The sequence below is a fragment of the Polypterus senegalus genome, chromosome 1, assembly GCF_016835505.1.
Source record: "Polypterus senegalus isolate Bchr_013 chromosome 1, ASM1683550v1, whole genome shotgun sequence".
Classification (NCBI taxonomy): domain Eukaryota; kingdom Metazoa; phylum Chordata; class Cladistia; order Polypteriformes; family Polypteridae; genus Polypterus; species Polypterus senegalus.
The window spans coordinates 125,311,735-125,328,916 of NC_053154.1; the positions used below are offsets into that span (position 1 = coordinate 125,311,735).

The 17,182-nt window shown below is 39.0% G+C and overlaps 1 pseudogene; it reads left to right on the forward strand.

Moving 5' to 3' along the window:
• Nucleotides 1-4,124: 4,124 nt before the first annotated feature.
• LOC120531617 lies at nucleotides 4,125-16,810 on the forward strand (annotated as a pseudogene).
• Nucleotides 16,811-17,182: the final 372 nt, after the last annotated feature.

Genomic DNA, 17,182 nt, shown 5'->3' on the forward strand with positions numbered 1-17,182 from the left:
TTCTCCCTACAAAAAGGTAAGGAGGTCCGGGAAGTGACTGATCGGTCCGTCAATAAATTGATACAGACGGATCGCAGTCAGCCAAAAGCGGCACCGCGGTCCTCGTCCAAAGAGAACTCCAAATCCCAGGCTCCCTTGCGGAACCCGTCAGAGCACGTGCCGACAGCGGGCGTGTTCATTGGCTCCCGGCCGGACGGTAAGGTGAACCAGGAAGTAACCCTATCTCCGGCCGAATTAACTAACTGTTTTGACGTGCGGGAGCTCGAAAAATTAATAGAGCCCGTGCGGAGTATTTTGCAGACTTTGGAGGCGATTAAGAAGATCGTTGGAGATCTGGGAGCAGCGGCCGAAGCGCCTTTAAAAGAGCGGGAGTACCTACGGCGATTAGACCGAGAGCCTCCCGTGTTAATTGATTTGGCGGTACAGGTAGGTAAAGCCGGTACCGTATATAATGAAATAGGGACGCAGAGTGACACGGGGCGCGTTTAATCCACAGCGGGTGCCAAGAGGATGCGTGCCCTATAAGAGAGGCCAAACGTTTACAGAGTGGCGGGGAAGGGCGGTCGAGCGAGCAGCTGGATGGTGCTGTCTCTCGGAGCGATTCAGTCCTAAAGACCCCGACCCGTGTTATTTATAAATCAAAGGGCGTGCAGACAGTAAAAGGGCTCTCTTTCACTAATAGAGAGACCCAAACTGTGGACAAGCCCCAGATTAAACAGGGGATCCCAAGAATAAAGAGGGGTCTCCTGACAAAGTTGAGCAGCGAGCTGAGAGCTCAGGGCGGCCGTGGAAGCCTCCTCAGTGGACAAAGGCGGGCGGAAGTTTCCAGACTGTTTCCAGACTCGCAGAGGGATACACACTGGAGGAAGGCGGCTGTGCTACGAATGCCGCCGACCGGGACATGGATGGCGAAAATTGTCCTGGGAGGACGTGGAATAGAAATCCTTTTTATATAATATTCCCCCAAGGTTCTCCCAGAAATTTTCTGGACTTCGCCAGAGCCTGAACAACAACTAATCCTGGAGGAAGACATCCCTGGGGGCTGGCGCCCGAATCATGATTCGTCGCTGGGGGGGGAATACTGTAAGATATGGCATACCCCAAGCCGCCAGGTGGAGCCCTCCTTGCAGCATGGAGGTCCCCAGAAGACCAGCAGGGCATCATGGACAATGTGGTTTTTATGCACAGCCCTGCTGGATGCCATGGGGGCCACAGGAGGGAGCTGCAGGGAGGACCGAGGGCTTCTTCGTGCCCTGTGACCCGGAGGTTCGTCATAGGAAGAGCGACGGACTTCCGGGTTGAAGAAAAGAACTTTTACCTGACCCGGAAGTGATTGAGAATCACATGGACTGGAGATAGGGAACACCTCCGGGTCAGGGAATATAAAAGGACTGTGGGAGCTCCCAGACGGGGAGCTGAGTTGGGAGGCAGGGTGGCTAAGCGTCTGGAAGTCAGGAGGATTGTTATTGGTTATTTGTGATTGTTTATTGAGTATTGTGGAGAGGAGCGTGCTTTGTGCACATAATTATTATAATAAATAATTATTGGACTTTTACCTGGTGTCTGACGTAGTGTCTGAGGAGGGTGCAAGGGTGCGAGCAAAACCCTTAATCTACCACACAGCTTACTTGCAAAAGTTAAGCAGGTTTCATTTTGAAATTCTACACGTAACGGTCATAACGGTCGACAACGTCCACCATGTTGAACTTTCTTATTTATCATCTTCACAAAATTTGGTAGGCGGCTTCCCTGCGCTAACGAAACCGATGTACATACTTATTTCGATGGTAGGACGCCACTGTCGGCCGCCATATTGAACTTTCCAACGTCACTAATTCTTCAACTTCCCATGTAGGTAGAAGGCTGACCCCATCTTCACGAAATTTGGTAGGCAGCTTCCCTGCGCTAACCGAAACCGATGTGCGTACTTATTTCGGTAGTATGACGTCATTGTCGGCCGCAATATTGAATTTTCCAACGTCATTAATTCTCCAACTTCCGTGTAGGTAGAAGGCTGAAATTTGGCAGGCTTATTCCTTATAGCTTACTTACAAAAGTTAAGCAGGTTGCATTTCGAAATTCTACGATAACGGTCGACAACGTCCGCCACGTTGAACTTTCTTATTTATGGCCCCATCTTCACGAAATTTGGTAGGTGGCTTCCCTGCGCTAACCAAAACCAATGTACTTACTTATTTCGGTGGTATGATGCCACTGTCGGCCGCCATATTGAACTTTTCAACGTCTTTGTTACATATGGGCCCATCTTCAAGAAATTAAATTTAGTATGCAGGTTCCCAACGCTAACTGAATCCTACTTACGTACATATATACTCCATAGCCTGCAGCTCAGTCACCATGTGAGGCGGCGTTGGGTCCCCCATCCCAACGCCTCCCACGTTGTTGGCTGCCTGCCTATATAGGGCCGTCCGTCGCTCCGGTCTCTACAGTCCCTTCCTTGCTTCGCCACAGGATTCACGTCTCCCTGCTGATAACTACAGCCTTTTTATTCAATCCACGGCTTCTCCACTGTTTTATTGTTCGTTTATTACGATTATAGTTTCTGTGTAGGTATTTTACACTTACTTTACATTGTTCAGGTACCCATTTCCTTTATCATTCCAACCGTACCCCCATTAACATGTCTATCGAGGTGATCACCATCAATCAAAGAACTGTCACTTACTGAGTGGTTTCCATGCCCGAAGATGGCACCTACCTTTTCCATTCTCTTTGTTACTTATTGCACGGCCATATCAGGCTCACTCTTGATATCCGGAAAAACATTTTGTGTTATGTATTGAATGACTGGGACAGGTTCAAGGTGTGGACTGATGACAGTACAGGAGATAGTTATATTACACAGGAGCACTATAAGAGTGAAATGCTTAAGCCCTTCACCTATGGTTCTGCATGTGAGTTGATGGCTGCCGCTGAACTGTTCGGTTGTCGCTTTCAAGTGTACCGAAATGAGCAAATATTTTACACCTTTCAACAACCGCCAGTGCCTCTTAAACATCTTAGATTCATAGGTGACGATTTCAGTAGTGGACACTTTGATGTTTATGAATGTTTAAACTCTCAAAAGCTGGATGTGAAGTTAATCGATGAAACCAGTTGTACGCTTACAACGCTTGACAGATGCCGAATGTCTTTTCAATACAAGTCCTAAAAATACTGTCGTAATTGAAACAAACCATGAAACTCAAACCGATTATGACAGCAGCAATCCAAGCTGTGAGATTTGAAACAATATTACTGTCCAGATGGCCAACTGTACGTTGCATGCTCAAGAGTAAGCTCAGCGCACAGCTTGGTCATATTACAACTGGAGGGCCGAACTCACAATGTGGTATACAAAGAGATCTTTAACAAATAATTATTGGTATATTTTCCCTCAGTTTAAAAAGGTTTAATTTTCTTCTTAATAAAATTTAAGGCAGTACTTCAGCCTGAAGCACGGTATTTTGCTAGCATATATATATTATTGTGTGTGTTTGTATATATATATATATATATATATATATATATATATATATATATATATATATATATGTGTGTGTCGTGTTTATATATATATATATATTGAAATAGTTTATATATATATATTGAATTAGTTTTACTGTCAAATAATGCAAAGAGTACATGGCACGTGTTTCACCCTAATTCTGGGCTCTTCAGGCGTACACACTCACTGCACCCCGTCTCAGTAATCGATCCTCGAACGTCAGGGCTAGAGGCGAAGCCTCTCGTGTTGCGCCACGGCGTGTGGTTCGTTTATTTGACAGCATGTAGATTGTGGTGTATATATATATATATACCGTATATATATACTGCTCAAAAAATTAAAGGAACACTTTTTAATCAGAGTATAGCATCAAGTCAATGAAACTTCTGGGATATTAATCTGGTCAGTTAAGTAGCACAGGGGTTGTTAATCAGTTTCAGCTGCTTTGCTGTTAATGAAATTAACAACAGGCGCACTAGAGGGGCAAAATGAGATGACCCCAAAACAGGAATGGTTTAACAGGTGGAAACCACTGACATTTTTCCCTCCTCATCTTTTCTGACTGTTTTTTTCACTAGTTTTGCATTTTGCTATGGTCAGTGTAACTACTGGTAGCATGAGGCAAAACCTGGACCCTACAGAGGTTGCACAGGAAATCCAACTTCTCCAGGATGGCACATCAATGTGTGTCATTGGCAGAAGGTTTGAAGTGTCTCCCAGCACTGTCTCAAGGGCATGGAGGAAATTCCAGGAGACAGACAGTTAGTCTAGGAGAGCTGGACAGGACCATAGAAGGTCCTTAACCCATCAGCAGGACTGGTATCTGCTCCTTTGGACAAGGACAAACAGGATGAGCATTTCCAGAGCTCTACAAAATGACCTCCAGCAGGCCACTGGTGTGAATGTCTCTGACCAAACAATCAGAAACAGACTTTTTGAGGGTGGTCTGAGGGCCCAACGTCCTCTAGTGGGCCCTGTGCTCACAACCCAGCGCAGTGGAGCTCGATCGGCATTTACCATAGAATACCAGAATTGTCAGGTCCACCAATGGCACCCTGTGTTTTCACAGATGAGAGCAGGTTCACCCTGAGCACATGTGACAGACGTTGAAGGGTCTGCAGAAGCCATGGAGAATGTTATGCTGTCTGTAACATCATTCGGCATGACCAGTTTGGTGGTGGGTCAGTGATGGTCTGGGGAGGCATATCCATGGAGGGACGCACAGACTTCTACAAGCTAGACAAAGACACCTTGACTGCCATTAGGTATCAGGATGAAATCCTTGGACCCATTGTCAGACCCTACGCTGGTGCAGTAGGTCCTGGTTTCCTCCTAATGCATGACAATGCCCGGCCTCATGTGGCAAGAGTATGCAGGCAGTACCTGGAGGATGAAGGAATTGAAACAATTGAATGGCCTTCACGATCCCCTGACTTAAACCCAATAGAACATCTGTGGGACATTATGTTTCGGTCCATTAGGCGCCAGGTTGCTCCTCAGACTGTACAACAGCTCAGGGATGCCCTCATACAGATCTGGGAGGAAATGCCACAAGACACCATCTGTCGTCTCATTAGGAGCATGCCCTGACGTTGTCAAGCATGCATACAAGCTCGTGGGGCCACACAAGATACTGAAAAGCATTTTGAGTAGCAGAAATTAAGTTTTTGAAAAATGGACTAGCCTGCCACATCTTCATTTCACTCTGATTTTAGGGTGTCTACACAATTGAGCCCTCTGTAGGCAGAAAACTTTTATTTCCATTAAAAGACTTGGCATTCTTTTGTTCCTAAGACATTGCCCTGTCGTTATTTGTATAGATATCCAACTTCATATTGAGATCTGATGTATCTAATGTGTTTCTTTAAAGTGTTCCTTTAATTTTTGTGAGCAGTGTATATATATATATATATATATATATATATATATATATATATATATATATATATATATATATATATATATATATATATATATATTTATATATATATATATATAGCAAAATACCCGCGGTTCGCAGCGGAGAAGTAGTGTGTTAAAGAAGTTATGAAAAAGAAAAGGGGACATTTTAAAAATAACATAACATGTTTGTCAATGTAATTGTTTTGTAACTGTTATGAGTGTTGCTGTCATCAAGGATTTGATTATCATTATTTCTTTCAATCAGGTTCGTATGTGGAGGATGTGTTGTGTTCAAGTTACATTCCGTGTTTGTCAACCGTTGTAAAGATATCAGGTTTCATTCATCAATTCCTTTCTTACTGCATCAATAAACAGTTTGTCTTCCTCTTTATTTGAGACATCACACACTGCATGCACAGGTTTTTTTACACTGTCTTCCTTTAGCTGGACATTGACTTTTTCCACCGTGTGCTTTGTTTCCACAGTAGCTGCACTTATTAATATGCTTGTATGCGTCACTCGCTTCAGATTCTTTTGCTGCCTTCTCAATTGTGTAATGCGTTTTTTGTTCAGCGCTCTTTGGAGCTGTTGCTTTTTGTCTGCGTACTGCGTTCACAGTCAGTTCACATGAGCTGCTGGGTGCACATGCATTGAAGATTCTCTGCTATGCTTGTGCTATCTCGTGCGATGTTGCGATGTTAGCTCAGACCCGGCAATGCGTCTTCTCATTAAACTTGTATCGAATATTGTATTCATCGTAGGCATGACAAATGCCAGCGGCAGCGTGTCTATAAACTCAATTTAAACTTAAGGTTTACACCGTGCTTTGTTTCCACAGTAGCTGCACTTATGAATATGCTTGTATGCTTCACTTGCTTCATATTCTTTTGCTGCCTTCTCAATTGTGTAATGCGTTTTTTGTTCAGCGCTCTTTGGAGCTGTTGCTTTTTGTCTGCGTACTGCGTTCACAGTCAGTTCACGTGAGCCGCTCGGAGTACATGCATCGAAGGTTCTCAGCTGTGCTTTTGCTATCTCGTGCGATGTCCACAGCTTTATTTAATGTTAGCTAAGACCTGGCACTTAAAAGTTTCTCTCACAGTTTCGCTGAGTTTGTGCCAAACACCACCCTGACCATCTCATCTTTGTTTGCATAAGCACAGTCCTTCACCCGTGAATATTTAGCGGCAAAGTGTTTCTATTGGATTGCCGCTGACGGACGGCCTTATATGGGCAGGCACTGAATTACATGGGAGGCGTGACGATGAGGCGCAACTCCGCCACACGGCGACCGAGCTGCAGGCTATGGCCGGTATATATGTACAAAATAGGTTCTAGTTATGAGCGTTATGAGTAGAATTTCGAAATGAAATCTGCCAAACTTTTGCAAGTAAGCTGTAAGAAATGAGCCTGCCAAATTTCAGCCTTCTACCTACACGGGAAGTTGGAGAATTAGTGATGAGTCAGTCAGTCAGTCAGTGAGGGCTTTGCCTTTTAATTAGTATAGATAAGTATGCTTTGCCTGCAATTACCCCCCCCTTATGCTATTATTATTATTATTATATAAAAAATCTTTTTTTTTTTGCTTGAATCTTTCTTTTTTGTCCTTCTGTTAGGTGGAGGTGGAATCTTGTTTTGCTTTTTTATTTTCCATTTTATTTCAATCTTTCCCTTGTTTTCTCTGTTTTTGAAATAATTGTATCTATTATGTTAATATTATATGTTTGATTGAGTAATTTGCTATTGTAATGATCTGCATATAAATTAAAAAAAAAAGTAAAATCCTTTGGGGGTTCAATATGAATGAATCACATGACAGATATATTAGAAGGTGTTATTACTGTATTGTACTTGTATGATGAATGAGGGAATCATCAGTGATAGATTCCTATTTTTCCAGTAATGAGTAATTTTAAACTCAAAATATTTAGAAGAGAAGTGAAAGAAAGCCATTAATCAGATATGCGGTACTTACTCATGTCCTTTAAATACCTCCCTACAAAACAAAATATGATGAGGATATCTATCTGGAGAGTTGCGGTTGTTTGTTCCAACCCAGTTGAACTTGAACCTATCCAATACAGTTTTGGTATAGTTGGTATAGTTTTATACAACTGTCATTCTCACTTTCTGCATACATTTCTGGTATGGCGATGCATCAGCTCAAAACATAAACCACATGATTTTACTTGGAAAACAGAAAAGATTGTAGGTCTGAAACTGGATCCCACTGAGGTCTTGTATACATCATGGGTGAGGAAATGTGGTGGAAATATAAGCAAACAATATACTCACCCAAGCAGCCATCTCTTTCAGTTATTACCATTGAGGAACTGTTACCAGTCACTAAAGTCAAGAAATGCTAGATGTAGAAACAGTTTGTAATCACCATTGTTAAACAAAGTATTCATTCTTCTGTGTCTTTTCCTGATTTCTACCCTCCATCATTTAATATAAAATATATTTATTTTATATAGGAATAACCTATTATATATCTGGGTGGGAGTGCAATTCTACTTTACTATATGATTATATATATTTCTGTTTACTGTATATAATGTTGTGATGGTGTTATGTATTATATATTCCATCCATCCATCCGTTATCCAACCCACTATATCCTAACTACAGGGTCACCGGGGTCTGCTGGAGCCAATCCCAGCCAACACAGGGTGCAAGGCAGGAAACAAAACCTGGGCAGGGCGCCAGCCCACCACAGGTATCATATATGGTTTTGTTTAATTTTCTGCATTTTGATAGGATAGCATGGAGACAAAGTGATAGTGCTGCCTTAACTCTTTTCAGTAAAATGTTTTGTGGATGAACTCTAAATATTTCTTTCTGACCTTAAAAATATAATTTATCTGAACAGTAGAAAACACTTTTGTGAGAAGTCATTAAAGTGGATTCAACCTGGACACAACAATTACTTAACTCTCTACTGTTTGAATTTGTTATATTTTCTGCAATGCTCATATTTTATGCAAAATGGATTTAAATATTTTTTGTAACAAAAATGAAGTGCAAGCACTTAATAATGTAATAACAATATTCACACATGGCCCCAGGAGGCAGCTTCCCTCCATCTTTTCACTATCAAGGATTGTTCCTTACCAAGCTGAGATGTCTACAAACTTCTCAATAAGGGTCATACATGGTGTTAAAATTAAATAACATTAATAGTGCATGGTTACTTCATTTTTTTTTTTGGGCTATCCATATAATTACATCCTTGGTACATGAATCAGACAGTCATTTTCTAACCCACTTTGTCCTGAACAGGGACGCAGAGGATTTCTTTAGCCCATCCCAACTAGCATAGTGTGCAATGCAGGAAACAACCCCTCAACAGGGCACCAGTCCACTGCCAGGCACACACACGCCAGGCACACATGAGGGTCAATTTAGGATCACCAGTTCACCTAACCTGCATGTCTTTGAACTGCGGGAGGAAACTGGAGCACCAGGAGGAAATCCATGCAGACACGGGGAGAATATGCAAACCCCAAGCAGGGAGGACCTGGCATGCGAACCCTGGTTTCTTTATTGCGAGGCAGTAGCACTAAAACTGCGCCACCATGTCACCTGATACATGAATCAGCTATGAAAATAATGGAACATTATATAATGTTCTAAAGCCTGCTTGATCAAATTAAAACCTACAAAGTAATAAGAACATATCCCAGCAATACTGAAATCAAGGAAGTAACCGACCTTGGATATTGTACTATTTAAATGGATTAAATTTAGAATTAACAATTACCAAATCCCTCTCATCTTCCAGAGGTGGAACTGAAATAGGACTACCTGGAGGGAAAAAGGGCAAAATGTGCAAACTGTACCTGAGCAATGACTGGGGTGGAATTTTGATTCAGCATCATGGATTTTGCAGGATGAAAGATTAAGCACCAATGTACAATCCTGCATGAAAACATTAGTAATGTTTAAATTCATAAGTTTAAAACCATTTTTTAAAAGTTGAATGCAATTCTTATTTATACAAAATTTGTGGATTTATGCTGCATAATCACTAAATTGCAGTGACACTGCCTATTATGCAGCATTCAGACTATTGAAAGATTCCTTCTATAAGAAGAAAGAATTTACATTGTAAGTTTCCAATCAGAATACAGTAAAGCTGGTAAAAAGCAAAATAGTCACTAGGTAATAATTTTCAATGAACTACACAATGAACATGTCATGTTTGTACTCAGTTTTTCCAACAGTAATTAACAGAAATTTATAAGCTTGAGCAACATGAGACAGACAAATAATACTAGATATTTTCAAGTATCCTTTCTGTTTCATAAACATCACTGTGTGAAAAACAGTCCTTTCAAATTATGACCCCTCAGGTCTTATCCCTTAGAAGGTAAACAACACACTCTTGAGATATATTTTACATAGCAGCCTGTTTATTTCATGTTTATTTAAATGATCAACAAGGCATTATATAATCATCAGAATTGATTATATGTTCATTCTTAGTTGACTGCTCTTTAGAAATGCTTCTTTCAGCATTGTTAATATTTGTTCATTTTATACAGGCAGAAGAGCCAGCATGCAGACTGCAAGGGAGTACAGAGCTTCCTTTCTTATCAAAAAATGGAGACATAATAATTGGTGGAATTTTTAACATCCATAACTATAGAAGCACATTGTATACCTTTAATTATAAGCCTCTTCCAACTGAATGCATAGTGTAAGTATAAGTGAAGCAATCTGATTCAGCAAGGTATTTTATTTATTGATGGTTACAATTTATTCAAAACATTTCAATAACAAAATATATTATTTTATATAGTCAAAGATAAATTATTAGAAATGAAATTGTATAGTATTAGATCTATATTTTGCAGAGTATGTTAACCTGCATTGATAATAAACAGGGACTAACTTATTTATAGAATATGTTTATCCTGCATTTGTTCTAACCTTATAATTTATGAAGAGATGCATTGTGTCCTTGAAATTATTCTGTTGATGCAATTAGTACATGGAATATCAGTAGATAGATAGATAGATAGATAGATAGATAGATAGATAGATAGATAGATAGATAGATAGATAGATAGATAGATATATAGATAGATAGATAGATAGATAGATAGACTGATTTGATTCCTTTATTACTGATTACAATATGCATTTGTCTTTGTAGTTTTAATGAAAGAGAATTTCAGAATGCCAAAACTATGATTTTTGCTATAGAAGAAATTAACAACAAAAGTAATTTACTCCCTGGTGTAAGCTTGGGATACAAAATGTATGATGCTTGCACTTCCATACAGTTGTCAGTTAAAAGAGCTCTGGCACCCCTGAACGAGCCAGGACAGCAGCTTAATCAAACGTGTAGCAGGACAACACCTCTTCATGCCGTCATTGGAATGTCTTCTACATCATACACACAGGCAGTTGCTTCAGTTCTTCAGCCTTTTCAAATACCACAGGTAAACAAATTTGAAAATTACTATGATGTAATTCTTGCAGTTTATTTCTTATTTTGTAAATTATTTTATTTCACTGACCAACTATTACTATTAAAACAAGAATTATAATCCTTGTATAAAGAAATCTCTAAAATATCCATAAAGAAGGTTGTTTAATATCTATATAAAGAAAAGTGCTAAATAGGTCTGAAAAAGTTATTTTTTCATACAGCGCAGATACTATAATTTGTGTTTAAATAAAAAAAAGAAGTATATCTTAATAATGTTCTTAAAATGTTCCTTCTTGAACCTTTTTATTAATTTTTAGCACTGATTAACAATGACTTTATTTTTTTGCTTTGCGCCATCCCCACTTTAGAATCTCCGGTTTTCGACAGATCTCAACATTTTAGGGTCCCCGATACCAAAAACATTGATATCTCGATGATGGGTGTGTGTCTGTGTGTGTGTGTGTGTCTGTCTCAGTTTCTTGAGGATGGTTTAGAGCTAAAATGACTAGACAGAAAAATACAATGAGATGGATAACGATATGCTGGTTAGTTTTTGAGCCAAATTGTGCAAAGGAAAAGAGGCACTCTAGGGGAACCCTCAAACAATTCTTCAATTAATTATGAATTATTCTCGCGAATTGCTATTATAATGACCTATTTTATGATCAGAAAGATCAGCTTCAGAGCAGTAAATAATTACTGAAATCTTATAGAACAGTTACCAGGGTGCAAAGTCTACTAATGATCATGTCTGAATTTTTTTTTAATAACCTCTTATGTTCTAAATACATTAAAAATACAGCTGCTCAGTTATTCTTTGGGCAAAGACATTTTTATGTGTTCACTTCTGTATATATTTTATGTTGATGTATGCTCACTTGTTTAATTAGCATTGATCGAATCCCATTTGCAGTTGTTCCTCCTTTAAGCCCAATGCTATATTACTATAAACACGTAAAGAAAATGGATGTAACAAATAACCCAAAATTCATAAATTATATTTAATATATTTGTAATGAATTTATTTATATTTAAATTGTTTTTAAATTTTATTCTGGTTTGATGCTTTTTTAGATAAGTTATTTTTCTACCTGTGGATGTCTTAGTGACAAAACTAAGTATCCAACATTGCTCAGGACAGTCTCAAGTGATTATCATCAAAGCAGAGCCCTGGCACAGCTTGTAAAGTATTTTGGATGGAACTGGGTGGGGACAGTAAGAATAGACAATGATTATGGGAACGATGGTGTTGCAGCTTTTACTCAAGCTGCACAGGAAGAAGGCATTTGTATTGAATATTCAGTGACTGTAACAACTAGCATGACCAGACAGAAGTATATTAAAGTAATCAACTTCATAAAACAAGCATCAGCAAAAGTGGTGTTGGCTTTCCTACCAGCAGTAGATATGAAAGCATTTCTTGATCAACTCGTACTTGAAAATGCAACTGGCTTACAATGGGTGGGTAACCTAAGCTGGATGACAAAGAGACTACCAGCAAATATTGAATATTATAAAATTGTGGGCGGTGCAATAGGAATGGCTCTGCCCAATGCAGTGATACCTGGATTAAGAGAATATCTTCTGAATGTTAATCCATATCAAGATGCATATTCAAAAGAATTTTGGGAAACCATATTTGCTTGCAGTTTAAATGAAACAGACACTTTCAAAGTAAATAAATGTGCGGGGTCTGAGAACCTAAGAAATGTCAACTCTGAATACACGGATGAAAAGGAATTCAGAGTTCCAAACTGCATTTACAAAGCAGTGTATGCAGTAGCACATGCACTTCATAATCTTTATAGCTGCAAAACTGGCCAAGGACCTTTTACTAACAATACATGTGCTAATAAGTTGCAGATTGAAGCATGGCAGGTATAGTAAAATCTGTAATATTTGTCAAAAGAAGCAACCACATTTTGTCTTTCTTTATAATTTCCTGTCATATATTTTTTCAGGTACTATATTACTTAAAGAAGGTGAACTTTACTACAATATATGGTGATCATGTTTACTTTGATGTAAATGGGGATCCTGAACCAAGATATGAAATTATAAACTGGCAGCAGGGTGAAGGAGGGCTCATTAAGTATGTAACTGTTGGTACTTATGATCCAACTTCACCTCAAGGACAGCAAATTAAAATGAATAATGTCACAATTGTTTGGGCAGGTGGTCAAGCAGAGGTAGGTTATTAGCATTTTTTAAACTATTTTACCTTGTCATTATTAATATTGACAACCACGACCAATTAATTCTTAGATGCTCCATCTCCACATCTGTTTGCATTTCCTGTCATGTGTCCTGTTTGCTACATCTGCAGCAGTACAATTCTTGGCACACATAAAGTTGATGATAGGTCCAATTCTCAAACAAGCCACCTCTTGGCTATCAGGGATATCCAATCAGGAAAGCAAATGTCTTATTACTCATTCACTCACTCCATATCATTAATATTAATGCCATAATGTTGATGTACAAGTTGAAAAATTAAGCATCAAAAGTTCTCAAGATATGGATGTTTGGTTGATTGACAGCTCTAAAGTATGCACATGTCTACATTGATAAACTCTGAAATCAATATCCACCAAGTAGAGGTTTTATTTCTGCCTTGCACCCAATGCTTCTATGGTTCCTTTAAAATGGATTAAGTATGTTAATTAGTTAGTTGGTCAGTTTTACAAATGTGCCTGATATAGCAGAATTTGACTGTATTGTATATGGCTAGGGCGGCATGGTGGTGCAGTGGTAGCGCTGCTGCCTTGCAGTAAGGAGACCTTGGTTCGCTTCCCAGGTCCTCCCTGCGTGGAGTTTGCATGTTCTCTCTGTGTCTGCATGGGTTTCCTCCCACAGTCCAAAGACATGCAGGTTAGGTGCATTGGCGTTCCTAAATTGTCCCTAGTGTGTGTGCCCTGCAGTGGGCTGGTGCCTTGTGCCCTGTGTTGGCTGGGATTGGCTCCAGCAGACCCCCTGTGACCCTGTGTTAGGATATAGCGGGTTGGATAATGGATGGATGGATGTATATGGCTACTGAGTTGGAAGCATTGCTTGTGTAACAGCAATTGTATGAGTAATTGGCTTTGTGTCTTTTACTTCCTGGTATTGACCCATCTTTCTATCCATTCATTACATCCATCTATGCTTTTACATTTCAAAGTTGTAGAGCCAAACCCTTTCTAAGAAGCAAAAAGCTTGATGTAGGAAGCAGTTGTGGAAGGCACACAGATGCATTGCAGGTCACATTAACATACAGACAATTCAGAGTCAGAGAATAGGGTGAGGGGAATCCCCAGGATACAGCAGAAGGTACAATGTCAGCTTAGGCCAGGAACTGAACTCTTTTCTCTGTAAATGTGAGGTAGTTTTGCCACCTCAGTAAAAAAATGTATTTTTTGAAAATATGAAATTAACTGTAAATGAGGAAAACATTTACTTCATTTGGTAGTGTAATAACTGGTCAATCTTTAATAAGTCATGTGATACAGTTCAGTGTAAACCTTACATATCACATAAAGGTCCCTAGAGCCTATACAGATAACAAAGGCAAAGAGTGCAGCTCTCAAATGTGAAAATCAGAAACAGAATGGAGAGTTAAATTAATTTGTGCACTTACTTTAGGTTGACAAGTGACTTGATACTGATAAAGTGTGTACTAGTAAGTGTGTCCACTCTGTGATCGACTGGAGAAAGAATGGCAAGCTCCAGCCTACTTGCCAGCCTATCCAGGAAAACTTGTGTAGAGAAAATTGACTCCTGTGCAGGAAGCAACAATGGGTATCGCATGGTATCAAGAAATTGAAATAAACAATTTATTCTCACTGTATATTCTGTCCATCTCACTGTATATTCTGTCCATTTTTTGAGGAGTTAGAATTACAAGCTGAGGTGTGATATCTAATAAACCTATAACATTTGTCAAATAGTTTATCTTTCCTTCTAATTTTATATGTAACTGAGTGATGCACAATGAGTGAAGACATTTTATTTTTGTTGCTATACAGGTACCTAAATCTGTGTGCACTGAAAGTTGTGCTCCAGGCACACGTAAGGCAGCCAGAAAAGGACAACCAGTCTGCTGTTTTGACTGCATTCTTTGTGCTGAAGGTGAAATTAGTAATACAACAGGTACATATTTGTTGTAAATTAAGACTTTTATATTGACTTTGGGAATTATATGTATTTATAATAAATCAGACCTCTTTGAATTTCAGTATGTTGTCACTTGAACTGTGGCAAAAAGATTTGTAAAAGGATGGCTTTTGTGTAAAGTCCACATGCTGTTAGAGCAGTCTTGTAAGTTTTCCTGTCAACCACAACTGCTTCGCTTCCCCCTATAGCCTTATGTCATGGCTCCAGTAATTGCAAATGCCAGTGTTAATCCTTATTTGGTATTTTTTTTTTACTTTACCTATATTCGTGCACATGATTTAACAACTTTGGTGTAATGTCTGTCCATGTGTGTGTGACTGTGTGCCAAGATCTGGGTCTGTGGAGTCACTCAATGTGTGAATGTAACCTTGCAAAGTTGCTAGTATTATAAGAACCTTGCTTATAAGGAACACGTGCCATAGACTTTGATTGATAGACAGAAAAACGTACTTGCTGTGTAAGTAAGATAATGTACACCAGCTTCTTACACCAGATTAATCAAATTCAGTAAGGCTGGATGAAGGTTGGTGCCAGTCCTAGCAGCAACAGGTACAAGGCAGAAAACAGTCAAACATGCGGCACCAGTGCATCATAGAGCACACTGACATACATACCCACAACTGGCCAATTTAAATCTTCCAATTAACTTAGCACAAATATCTTTTGAAGTGGAGAAATAGGGAACACGTTAGAAAAAAAAACCACTAGAACACATGCAGAGCATAGAATCCAAACCCAGGTACTTCTCAGGCCAGTTGCTCTTCTTGCTCAATCAGGTATCATTATTGACACACCTAGAAGTAAACCTTCAGAATAGTATGATGGTATCATTTTGAAAGTAAAAATGTTTTTTTATTTTTTGTTTCTATTTAATGTAATGTTCTGATTTTCTTACAGATGCCCTTCAATGCCTTAGCTGTCCACCAGATTACAAGCCAAATGACCAAAGAAATAAATGCATCCTGAAAGACATTGAATTTCTTTCATTTGAAGAGATCATGGGCTCACTGCTTGTTGTAATTTCTTTGTTTGGTGCTTGCATAACCATGTGCATAACTCTGGTGTTCTTCTGTTATCGTGACACTCCTGTTGTGAGAGCCAACAACTCAGAAATCAGTTTCCTTCTTCTCTTCTCTTTAAGCTTGTGCTTTCTTTGCTCTCTCACCTTCATTGGTCAGCCCTCGGCTTGGTCCTGTATGCTGAGACACACGGCTTTTGGGATCACCTTTGCCCTCTGCATCTCATGTATTTTAGCCAAGACGGTTGTAGTGCTAATGGCATTTAGAGCCACACTGCCTGGCAATAATATCATGAAATGGTTTGGCCCGAGTCAGCAAAGGCTGAGCGTAACTTCTTTCACATTAATGCAGGTTTTAATCTGCTCACTATGGTTGATATTATCCCCTCCATTCCCCTATAAAAATTTTAAATATTACAAAGAAAGAATAATTTTGGAATGTGATTTAGGTTCTTCAGTTGCATTTTATTCTGTGCTAGGCTATATTGGATTTCTTTCAGCCATATGTTTTATTCTGGCTTTTCTGGCTCGAAACCTTCCTGATAATTTTAATGAAGCCAAGTTTATTACATTCAGCATGCTGATATTCTGTGCTGTATGGATTAGTTTTATTCCCGCATATATAAGCTCACCTGGGAAATATACAGTTGCTGTTGAAATATTTGCAATATTAGCATCTAGTTTTGGTATACTCTTCTGCATTTTTGCTCCTAAATGTTATGTAATAATATTTAAACCTTACAAAAATACAAAGAAACATTTGATGGGTAAAATGCCATCAAAATCACTGTAACACACTGCATAAGTGAAATTGTAAATGCAAAATAATGATTAATAAAGTACTTGGAGTCAATTTCTAAATCTTCTAATTTATCTAAAAAGTTCATTTTTAGTTTAAGTCTTTCATTATATTAAAATGTGTTGAATCTTAGCAGTCTTCTTATGAATTATCTTGAATTTTAAATACTTAGTAAACAATATTTCACACCAAATTTTTCTTACTTTGAGGTTGCTAAAGGGTGATATGATTGCTGCAATTGCCTGACAATCCCACAGACCAGGTTTGAATTCTTTTTTTTAAGTTGCTTACAGAAATTCAAACTAAAGACACCAGGATTGTTTTCCATCTGTAGGTGTGGAGTTTGCATTTTCACTACGTCTGGGT